At 37.1% G+C, this 12,157-nt stretch overlaps 1 pseudogene across 1 annotated transcript; it reads right to left on the bottom strand.

Moving 5' to 3' along the window:
* Nucleotides 1–7,569: 7,569 nt before the first annotated feature.
* Nucleotides 7,570–11,779, bottom strand: LOC147521603 (signal recognition particle 19 kDa protein-like; annotated as a pseudogene). The gene is made up of 4 exons (XR_015203861.1): nt 11,689–11,779; nt 10,833–11,011; nt 10,638–10,737; nt 7,570–7,980 (listed from the first exon to the last, which is right to left on the bottom strand). The product of XR_015203861.1 is annotated as a signal recognition particle 19 kDa protein-like (transcript).
* Nucleotides 11,780–12,157: the final 378 nt, after the last annotated feature.

Genomic DNA, 12,157 nt, shown 5'->3' with positions numbered 1-12,157 from the left:
ACACTGTCAAACTTTTCATGCCATTGTTTTGGTGCTTGTTTCAACCCATATAAAGACTTAACTAACTTGTATACCTTATGCTCATTCCCTGGTACTATCGTACCCTCAGGCTGCATCATATATATTTCTTCATCAAGATCACCATTCAAAAATGCAGTTTTTACATCCATTTGATGAATAAATAAATTATGAATAGCAGCTAGAGCCATTAGAACTCTTATAGAAGAAATCATAGTTACAGGAGCATAAGTATCAAAATAGTCAATGCCTTTTTTCTGGGAGAATCCCTTGACTACAAGTCTAGCCTTGTATTTCTCAATGGAACCATCTAGTTTCAATTTCTTTTTGAAGATCCACTTGTAACGTATAGGTTTAAGCCGGTGAGGTAGATCCACTATCTCCCATGTGTGATTAGCTATAATTGAATCTAGTTCTAGAGTGTATAGCATCCTTCCGAAAGGTGCATCTCGAGGCCCGATTGCCTCATTATACGTCACAGGATCATCATCAAGAAGAAATGTGTAAAAGTCATCACCAAAATTGGTGGATTTTCTGTCTCTTTTACTCTTCCGAATTTCTTGTTCAGAAATTTCAGGATCTATTGATTGTTGTTCACTAGGAGCAACCAACCTCTCAATGCCAATTTTCAAAGGAAACAAATTCTCAAAGAAATCAGCATTTTTACTCTCTATAATAGTGTTAGCATCGACAAGGTTATTATCGATTTTACTACTAAAAATCTATATGCCAAGACTATTATGAGCATAACCAATGAACATACAATCAACAGTTCTAGGTCCCAATTTTCTCTTTTTAGGTTCATTCACTAGAACCTTTGCAAGACACCCCCACATTTTTAAGTATGTCAGGTTAGGTACATGACCTTTCCATAACTCATATGGTGTCTTATTCCCTATTTTCTTGTTGGGTATCCTATTCTGTATATGGCAAGCAGATAGGATTGCTTCCCCCCACAAGTTCAGGGAAGCTCCAGAACTTACAAGCATAGCATTCATCATCTCTTTTAGTGTTCTGTTTTTCCGTTCGGCTACTCCATTAGACTCAGGAGAGTATGGTGGAGTAGTCTCATGAATAATGCCACTCTTGTCACAAAAGTCCTGGAAGGGGTTAGACTCATATTCTCCACCCCTATCAGACCGAAGTCTCTTAATCTTACTGATTAAGGTCGGTTTTCAACTTCACTTTGTACTTGAGAAACATCTCACCGCCTCATGCTTGTGTCTAAGTAAATATACCATGGTGTACCTAGAGAAGTCATCTATGAATGTAATATAATAAAACTTCCCCTCTAGACATGGTACTTGAATTCACCCAAACCGTATGAATAAGAGTTAGTAATCCGGTTTTATCTCTAGACACGATTCTGCGGGGGGTTTCTTCGTGGCTTTAGTCTCAAAGACATATCTCACATTTATCATTAGAAAAATCAGAAATATCGGACAATAAACCACATGCTTTCATCCTTTTCATATATTGAACATTCACATGTCCTAGTCTACCATGCCATATATTAAAAGAGTCAAGGCAAAGGTATGCATTCATTCTTATTAATAATAATGTTGTCAAGTACATTCAACATGAAAAGACCACTGTTATTACAATAACCTTTACCAACAAAACCCTCATCTTTGTCAGAACAAACTTGTCACTCTCAAAAGTTACCTTGACACCAGCTTTTCCCGATGGGACCACGTAAATAAGATTCCTCAACGAATCTCAGGAACATAACATGAAGAACATTACTAAGTGAAAGGGTTTTTCCCGAAGTTAACCGGAAGAATCTTGCCTGTTCCCTCAACAGAACAGACCTAGAGTCACCCATATAGACCTTTTCATCTTTCACTAGTATGTAGTCCGAGAAGGTTTCAACATCACCACGTGGCATGGTGGCACCGAATCTAGTACCCAGTTCTTCTTCCAATTGGCCATGAACACTTGTGACACCCAAAGCAGCAATAATATCATCTCCCCAACTAGATTAGCATTGGGAGGATCATCTGTCTTTTCTTTCTTGTTCCAGACCGAAAAGCCCTATGTCGGGTTTACCATACAAACATAACAATTTCCATTGCCGATTACCACTCCTTTTAAAAGAAGTGTCTTTGACCTTGAAATTCTTATTTTTGTTGTACTTCGCTTTTAGAGGTTTTGTTAGATTTCTTTGGGATTACCTTCAACGATATTGGCTTTAGAATGGAATTCCTTAGACAACACCTCATCCCGAAGTCTTGTTCTTTTCCTCTATGTGAATGTGAATGATCACATCCTCAAGAGTCATCACGCTACGCTTTATGCTTCATACTATTTTTATAGTGTTTCCAAGACTTCGGGAGTTTCTCAATCAAACATCCAAAGAACAAAGGTTTCGGGTAAAATTAATACCCTCGGTTTTCAAATCATTAATCAAAGCCACATGAAAATCATGGATTTGAGACGTTACATCTCTATCCTCTCATATGGAACTTTAGAAAAGTCCCAATAGCATATTCGAAAGTACCAAAGATCCTCTATTATGTATTTCTTGTTCAAACTCTCCCATATATCATGTGCATTCTTATTTGAACAATAAATATCAAAAATTTCATTGGACAAGGTACTCAAAATAGCATGACGACATACCTTATTCCCATTGAGCCAAGCAGCTTGATTTCTTTCGAAATCATTAGAACCCTCCATGGGTGCTGTATCAGTGAGATACTTTGCATAGTTGAGTACATCTAGGGCTGTGAACACCCTTTCTCTCCATCTCTTGAAGTGTGAACCGTTGAAAGATTCAATCTTTGACACATTAGGTAAGTTGTGAGCATTCAGTAGAGGTGCAGCATCTTTCATAGACGAAGTAACTTCCATGACTCCAGAATTGGTTTCTTTGATCGGCGTGGTGTCAACAGGTGTAGACATCTTGTTCTTTCCTTAAGATTGTTGTATGCAGATAAAAGAAAACAATAGAAGACAAGGACAGAATAAAAGGTAATAACCAAGGCGCGGATTAGGCTGTCCTTAAGGAAAGATTTCGCCCCTTCCAATGGTGCAGAAAGGCAACAGTGGCGTCTTTCCTCACGAGGATTCAATGGTTAACTTGATGGCGACTTTGCACTAGAACGGACTACCCTCTAGAACAGCAATATAACTCTCTCTGGCGGTTGACAGGAAGAAGAGAAGAAGAATAGGTGTGAATCTCTGTTTTCTGAGAAGTGGGATGAAGACTGATAGAGTATTCACGATGTCTGGTTTTCTCTTGAATTGGATTATTTGGTTTATAGAGGCAAAGACGACGACTTCATCTCTCTCGATATAGAGGAAGCAGCAAAGACGACGACGGATACACGAAGTTCTCTCTCTGCGTCTCTCTCTCTGCGTTGCGTGATGATCTCTCTATGAACCGCAGTGTTTATATAGAGTATGATCGGTTATCATAGATGGAGAAGGACACCTCTCCAAGTCGGTTTCACGAAACCAATTCGAAGTAGAACTCTAGCTAGCCGAAACTTGCTGCAAAAGCAAAAACCAAGTTTAGGCAATTGGTAATCCACTACCCACTAGACAATCAGCCCAAGCCCGAACCCGACACGACGCGGTTCGGTGCGGGGCGGGCGGGCGCGCGCGTGTGTGGCTTTGGGTGAGTCCTCCCTCCTAACACAAAAGCCTTTGTACCCTAAGGGCACGCCCTTATGCTAGAGGATCACCTCATATACCTCACTTCCTAGTGGTGGTTCACCAATGTAGGACTAAACAACACACAAGTGTTTTGAAATACACTTGGAGATTCCAACACGTATCACATGATAGAGGGAGCGTATCATACGATACGAAATGATACACGATACATTCCGTATGGAGTGATACGCTTCAAATGCTTCAAATACATGAAATATCAATAAAAATTATCTGAAAACGAGTTTTTAAGATTTATTTAGTTTTTTCTTCTCCTTTTTAAGCCTTAGAAAGCCATCTAAGATTTTAGGATATGATAAAGCAACAACTAGCTTACTCATCTAACATCTAGCCTATCATTTTATGTCCAATACTAATTTGGGCCTAGTGGTTGAAAGACATTTTGTACCATAAAACTATTTTTGTACAAATCTTACATACACATGCACAAACACATATAAAACTATAGCCATGAGACATCACTCTTCAATCCTAGTGGCCTGAGTTGCCTCGCATTTTTTCTGCATACTATAACGAGATTTTTACTCAATTTGGTAAGAGAATTAAAGTTATTCGATCTGAGAATGCCTTGGAATACACTTAATCTATTATGGATTCCTTTTGTGTTGATTGAGGTATCATTCACCAGACTAGTTGTGCTCATACCTCCATACCTCGCAACAAAATGTGATTGCAAAACGAAAGCTTTGCCATTTGTTAGATGTTGCGCTTACCTTGAGGTTTAATATGCATGTACCCAAATATTTTGGGCTGATGCTGTCCTCCCGGCCTGCTTGTCACCTTTATTAATTGTATTCCATATGTACGTACTCTTGTGTAATCAAACTCCTTTTTCTCTTTTATATTCTGATAGTTCTCCTTTTTCAGCTAACCCCTCATGTTTTTGGTTGTGTTGCCTTTGTACACATCTTGGACCTTGGTCATGACAAGTTATTCTCGCACTCTCGCACTCATAAAGGGTACCGTTGTTACAATCTTGATGCACAACGTTATTTTGTGAGTGCTGACGTTACTTTTTTTGAGTCCACTCCTTTTTTTTCATCACCTGGTCAAAGTTTATCTATGGATCTTATATCATCTCGTGCGGGGGAGCATTCCTTGCCTTCACCTACTCGTCCAATGCCGATAACATTGCCTAGTGATCCTCCTCCCTTACAGGTTTACCAACGCGGCAAATATTGATGAGGTATTTCTAATGCTCCGAAACCAACTACTTCTCAGTCAAAGGTTCATATTGCTTCCTCATCTGATTCAGTTAATGAGCTCATTGCAAAAAGGAAAGGTACACGTTCTTGCACTCAACCTCCCATTAAGTCGCATGCTCCTGTTGCTTCTTCATCTGATTCCCTTGATTTGCTCCCTTGATTTGCCATTTCTAAGAGAAAATGTACACGTTCTTGCACTCCTAAATATAATAGTTCCTGACACAATTAACCGTCATACAGATCAAAGTATAACATATAAGAAACTTATAAATAAGTGTATTTGAAGTCCAATGCATCATCTAGTGCTAATACTGTACCATCAATTTCCATTTATTTCAGACTGATATAACTCCGACACGGTATGGACTAACAACAGTCTTAACATCTTAACAGTTGAAAATGAAGAACATGGTATGGAACAAGATTTGAAGTTTCTGGTTATCACAGCCTGTTGGTCTGCATTGTAGTCTTAAATAGTATACAGGACTCGATAATGAAAAACTTTCCCGTTTCATAAGTGACCATGAAAGTAACCAAGCATTCCAAACATTATTGAACGAACTATATTCTTGGACTGTTTCATATGTGACCATGAAAGTGTTGTAAGTAGATAAAAGAAAACAATAGAAGACAAAGATAGAATAACAGGTAATAACCAAGGCGCGGATTAGGAACAGCAGCCTGACTTTGCAAATGACTCCTCAAAGTCGGTCTCCCAAAACAGCTATGAGACAGAGTCCAACTCGCACTGAGACTCCAGCCGAAAGTAGGCAATTGGTAATCCACTACCCACTAGTCAGCAAGCCCAAGCCCAAGCGCGACGCGACTCGGTGCAGGGCGGGCGGGCGCGTGTGTGGCCCTAAGGGCACGCCATTATGCTAGAGGAATTCCTCATATACCTCACTTGCTAGTGGTGGTTCACCAATATGGGACTAAACAACACACAAGTATTTTGAAATACTCTTGGAGATTCCAACAGAAAGTAACCAACATATCATGTGACTGTCAAGAATTCCAAACAGGTTAAACGAACTATATCTTGAACTATGCCTTAGCATTTAGCAAACAACTGGATAGCAACGAGGTTTTTCCAGCATAAATAATATCAAATATTTCTAACTTAAATAATATGTAAAGCAACAATTGTCATCCATACATGATCCACCACCAAGCTATTGTTGGCGCTGGCATATCCAAACAGTTGCTCCCGTCCTTGAAGGATTTATACCAAGCATAGTTCCTGAATCGGACCTTACCACCCTACCTACCCCTTCCCAACCAAACAGGTTGCGTTTTCTTTAGATTTGCTTATGCTAGCAAGAATGTCGCGTCAAAGACTGCAACCTTACCTGTCTGGGCTAGCCTCCCAGGGGACAGAGGTTCGAATTTCGCATAAAAAGGACAATCAAGAAAAGAAAAACAAATCAAGCACTAAGAAAACGAAAGAAACAGGTAAACCCCAGGGAAAAGTCTTACAAGAAAACAACAATAAAAATAAAACGAAGAAATGTTTTTCAAAAATAAAACATATACAACTTGTGAAAATGTAAATGTTAATAACCTTATCTAATATTTTTATTGAATCAGTTGGAAACTCTAGATGAAAATATTTTGAAAGAGAAATCACCGTGACAAAGCAAGAAAATCACACAAACATAAAATTATAATCCGCGCGGATTTTTTTGACAAAGCAACACATCATCACTTAACTGAGGGGTGCTAACAGATTGCTATTTTTGTGAAATTGGCCATAATAGATTGATATATTTGTTAAAAAAAATTATATACTGATACAAGTGTTCAGAGGACCTAAGTACGTTGCATATTTATGTAATTAATCCTTCCAATGTGGATATGTTATATATGTTTTCTCTCCAACAGTTATCAACTTCTTATCCCTATTCTTTCAAAAAGGCATTGATATAAAAATAGAGAGTGGGTTTTGGATCCAATCGTCTGAAAGAGATTACCTGTTTGAAACCCACTTTTTTTTTCAACAACAAAAAAATAATAATAATAAAAATCATTTTATGAATGGCACCAAATGAGACGTTTTTTTTCTTTTCTGCGCCACTTCAACCGGCATAGAATGCACTACGCATTCCTCAAACACACACTCTCTATATAGAGTAAAATTGAGATGAGGGGTAATTTCCACCGCTTCCCACTCTACTTTTAGTAAAATTCAGATGAGGGGTAATTTCCACCGCTTCCCACTCTACTTTTAGGAGGATGCGGGGTATTGGACTCAGCATTATTCATTCCATTGTAACTGAATGCTATTACATGTTAATCTACCAATATAACTGACTTAGAAATGTCAGGTTTTAGCAATCATTTTTTTGCCAATATTTAAAATTATCAAACTAGCTGAATTTTTGTTCAACTCGATTCCGGTGAAGGAATTAAGAAAGTGAAAAGAGGAAAGAGTTTAAAAAGGAAATTGAGTCGCATTGAATAGAAAAGTTCATCAAAATATCCTGGTACAGCACATTGGATACTTGGATGAACTTTTCTATTCAATGCGCCTATGTTATCAACTGTTCCCAGCACCAGATACCATGGGCGCGTTTGCGGTAATTAGTAGTTTAGTAGTAGTCTATTACCGTTGGATTCAATTTTGAAGACCTTAATGTTTGGAGTTTAACATAGAAGGATACAACGTAAGTTTTTCATAGAAGGAAAACATTCTGAATTGACCCCTTCATTTATAAAAATGTAAAGACTGATGTTTGAAACCCCATTCAAAAGGAAGGGTAAAAGCCACAGGAATTATGTGTTGGAAAGAAGAAGGAAGCTCCTTTGCCACCTTTAATAAGTTAGTGGTCAATTCTTCTTTTTCCCACCTCAAAAGTAAAAAAACAGATGCAATATATGTTGGAAAGAAGAAGACTCTTCCTACGCCCCTTTAAGGAGTGAATGGTTATTTCTTCTTTTTCCCACCTTTCCCTCCTGCTTTGGAAGCCCCTCCTCCAGACTTGGAGGGTCCCAGCAGTTGAAGTTGTTGCAGGCTCCTGTTTCTTGGTCCTCCCAGCGTGCCTGGGCAGTAATTCTGCAACCTGTAGCATCAGTTGCTTCCCTGAAATGTATCAAAATATCAAATTATAAACACAATGTTTAGCAACATGATCAGATGTTGCTAACAGAACGGTTTATTAGCCAGCCAAAACACAAGCCCAAGAATAGAGTATCCAGCCAGAACTGAAGTTTATGAAAATCAAACCTCTGTTCCTACAAACTGCATCTATACTCGAATTTATGCTAACATGAAGGAAATAAATATTTTAGCAAGATTGCAATGACAGTTAGACAAGCATAGCGGACATTTGACTCAACAACAATAGCTAATAATACCTATTCTCTGAAAGTTGTAACACTGTCATCGTGATACCGTTAGTTATCTTTGTACCTCTTCATTCATGGCAACCGTTAGTTATCTTTGTTCCTCTTCATTCATAGCAACTGTCAGTTCATCCTCAAGGAGATCTTATGGTTCAAAACTAAAAATGAACACAAAAGTATAAGGTATTTTTTCTCTACATTCTATTGTGTATTCAGGCTTGGGTAAAAATTAATCGCTAAGGACATCTCCAATGGAGGGTGTAAACAGTATAAAGTGTAAACTTTACACCCCTATTGTCAAAAAACTCTTTCCAATGGGGGGTGTAAACCGTAGGTAATAGTCTAACAGGGGGAATTCCCCATCCGGATATTAGTTGCTAAAACATTTGGGCGACACAAAAAAATATTGGTCGTCACTTTAAGTGGCGTCCCAGTTTAAATTAAAGAGGGACGTCACTTTAAGGATCGTCCAAGTTTAAAATCCAACTTTTTTTACACTTCTCCATTAGGGACTATAGAGAGTGGTAATTTATAGGCTATACAATAGTATGCAATTGGATTTGTAAAATCCTAATGGCACCTAGGTGGAGCCTATGTGGAGGTGTAATTTTACACCCCCCATTGGAGATGCCCTAATTAGGCTCTTTTCCTACTTTATAATTCTAAGCGAATCTTGAGGTGCATCCAACGATTACGTGAGTTTAAAACACCTCGAGATGTACATTGGTTCTCCTCGCTCTCAATAGATTCTTCATACACAACACCCTTCTTGCCTAAAAATCTGACTTGATATTCTTTTCTGTAGGTAAAAAAACAAAGTTTCGTTCTTCACTAAATAACTGTAAGGTTAAAATCCATCTGACCTGATTTGAGATTCTAACAAGGAACACAAATAGGTGGTACATGTTACCAAACAAAGGCCACCATTGAAGAAATGTCCCAAAACAACAAAGATTCAAATCCATAAAGAATCCAGTTGCGATCACAGTAAACAATAGTACGAGTAAGGAATTCTGATACACCGTCCTAATTATCTTCCAATACTACAAGTAAAATAAAGTGATCCAAATGAAACATGGGGTGTTTGTTATTGTTAAATCATTACTAGAAGTTTTCTGGGAACCATGATTGAACCTTCTTTGTCAAAGACTTTTCTCAATCCAAGTTTCTGTTTTCCTTCTTCCACCTCACAGAAATAAATGCCAATTCCTCAGCCACCATCCTCCAAGGATACTACTAAGAGAGGTCTTTCTCTCTCCGCATTTAATAAAGGACACCCACTGATAAGAGTTTCTGAATCAATTCCTATTTAATTTTTACAATTTCGAGTCTAAAGCTATATCCAGCACAATGTTGTCTTTCAATGACATACTCAAGCAAAAAGAATGGTGGCATGTAGCACCAGGACAAATAACCATGGAAGCATCTGGGGTTTTTGTGTCCCGTCAAAAGTTGCTTTTTCCGTGTGGTGTGCATCTTTAGTCCGTATTTTGACTATTGATAACCTCAGGATGAGAAATTTCTGACCTTTGTGTTTAATTGATGGTGAGTTACTGGATCATACCCAATTATTTTTTCTCTTTCACTTGGCCAGTTTGAAGTTTCTTTTCTTGTTGTTCAGGGGTCCAATGAGTTTGATACTACAACTTCAAACATGCCGAGGTTACAACTTCTATTTTAGTTGAAGAGGCTTAGGCCTAACACTTTAAGACAAATAGCACAAAAAATTCGATACTATTTCTGATAGGCCTCCAACGGTAAACCAAAAAAATGTAAACCCTCAATCTCAAAACCCCCAGCACACAAATAGTATTGAAAAATATATATATATATATATACAGGAAAAAAGCTTACGTATCTTGGCCTGTTCAACCGTTCTTCACAACTTCTCAGTGTCACTCTAAAGGTAAAACTAAAAGCCTCGATAATTTTTAAACTTGCTTGAGTAAATTTGGTCATAAGACACAATATTTTATTATTTTTATTGGATTATTTATCTTTTTTCAAGCAATTTTCTTTTAAAAAAAAATAAATAAAAAAAAATAATAAAAAAAATTAAGCCTTATGCCTCTGAGGCTACCTTCGAGCCTGAAGGAGGCCTTCCACCACAAGGTTTAGAGGCCGTTTATAAACCCTCAGTTGTATGGGTCCAAGTTTCAGCTAGCAGCAAATGAGGACCTCCCTCATCTCCATGTATCATTGTGTGAGTCTATTCTTATTTTAGCCTTTTTTCTGCAGATTTTCTATTTCGATAAAGTTTATCTATCAAAAGAAAAAAAAAAGTGTGTCATGCTGACAAAAGGTAATCGTGTTTGATTATACGTTCAATCAAGAAGTCAAGAACAACATCCAACAAGCAATGTTAAACAGAAAACGAAAAATACAAATACATACTGGTTGCAACAGCTGGATTATACAATGTCCCATCTTCCTTTTTCAGCAAAACTCTCACTCTTCCTCTTTCCATAAAATCGCGAGGATACGCCTTATCTTTCTGCAAAGAAATAACCATTGTAACCTTGAATAAAATTAGAAACGAAACTAATTTACAGCTATATATATATAATAAAAAAAAAAAAGGATATAAACCTCAGGTGCACAACGAAGCTGTAAATGCCGGCAACAATCATAGATCTCATCATATTTAGGATTCTCACATGCTTTACTCGCACTGATCCTTCGTCCCTGAGCTATCGTCTTCTTGGAATTTATATAGATAGGGTAGAACACGATCCACTTCTTTATATCGACTACTTCATCCATGGCAACTGTAATAAACAAAGAATAATTAATTCAAAAGTAAACAAGTAAAGATGCATATCAATATCAATATTCCAGACTAAAAAATTCAAGCCGTGGTTTTTATATAGAGTCGCAATAATACGAGGGTATTTGTGGAAGTGAAAAAGGGGACTCAGGGGAAGGACACTGAGATCGTACTAGTGATAATATATACGGCCATTTGTTTATTGTGATTTTTTTTTAAGACAAAATCCTTGTAGATTAAAAAACTTTTGTAAGAAGAAGAAAATACCATCAATTTTTTCTTTTCGTATAAATTGAATGTCATAATCTAGCGTTCCCAAATAGACATTCATCATATAGTTAGTAAAACAGATTTTGGTATAAAAAGTAGTAAAAAAGATGTATTGGTCTAGTTTTTGTAGCCAAAAAGAAAACATCAATAAAGATAAATGTCATAATCCAGCGTTCCCGAAATTCATCTTTTTTTTAAAAAAACATGAAAAAACAAAGTTTTTGAAAAGGTTTTACTGATTTTGTAAGAAAAACAATGAGTCAGAAATAATTTTTATTATGTACTGTAAAAGAAATCAGTTGTTGAAAGTAAACAACTTCCTCCAAGTATATTTTGATACTTAAACAACGTAAATTAATTTAACGATTAAACGCATTCGAAGAATTGAAGACAATAATGAGACCATACCTTATTGTTGGTGATGTCGTTGTTTCTCTCCTTGTAAAACTTTCCCCGCTCGAGCAGTTTATTTTTGGGAGTGAATTTTACTATGCAGACCCTTTTTATTTATAGGCGTGGGAAATAAACACCGACAAACAGTCAGCTTAGAGCAAGTCCAATTGGAGGCTATATGGACTGATAAATGCAAATATATTACCCAACCACAAAAATGTCATTCCAATCACACTACTAAAAAAGTCTTAAATTTGGAAAAGTAAAAAACCCACCTAAAATTAAAACATTCGCTAGCAGCTACTATAATAAATTTGGGAAATGGACAAAGCATAATTTCTGCCATCCGTGTGTTAAATTTTGATGGACAGCAAAAATTGTACCGTCCGTCCAAAAAAATAATGGACGGTTGTCCGTATCATTTAGCACTTCAAAACATAAAATGCGATTGGATTGGTTTTTTGATTTTGGGGTGCCAAATTAA

The sequence above is a fragment of the Coptis chinensis genome, chromosome 1 (genome assembly GCF_015680905.1).
Source record: "Coptis chinensis isolate HL-2020 chromosome 1, ASM1568090v1, whole genome shotgun sequence".
In the NCBI taxonomy this organism is placed as follows: domain Eukaryota; kingdom Viridiplantae; phylum Streptophyta; class Magnoliopsida; order Ranunculales; family Ranunculaceae; genus Coptis; species Coptis chinensis.
The sequence above is the reverse complement of the archived record's forward strand: the minus strand, read 5'-3'. Positions and strand labels throughout refer to the sequence as shown.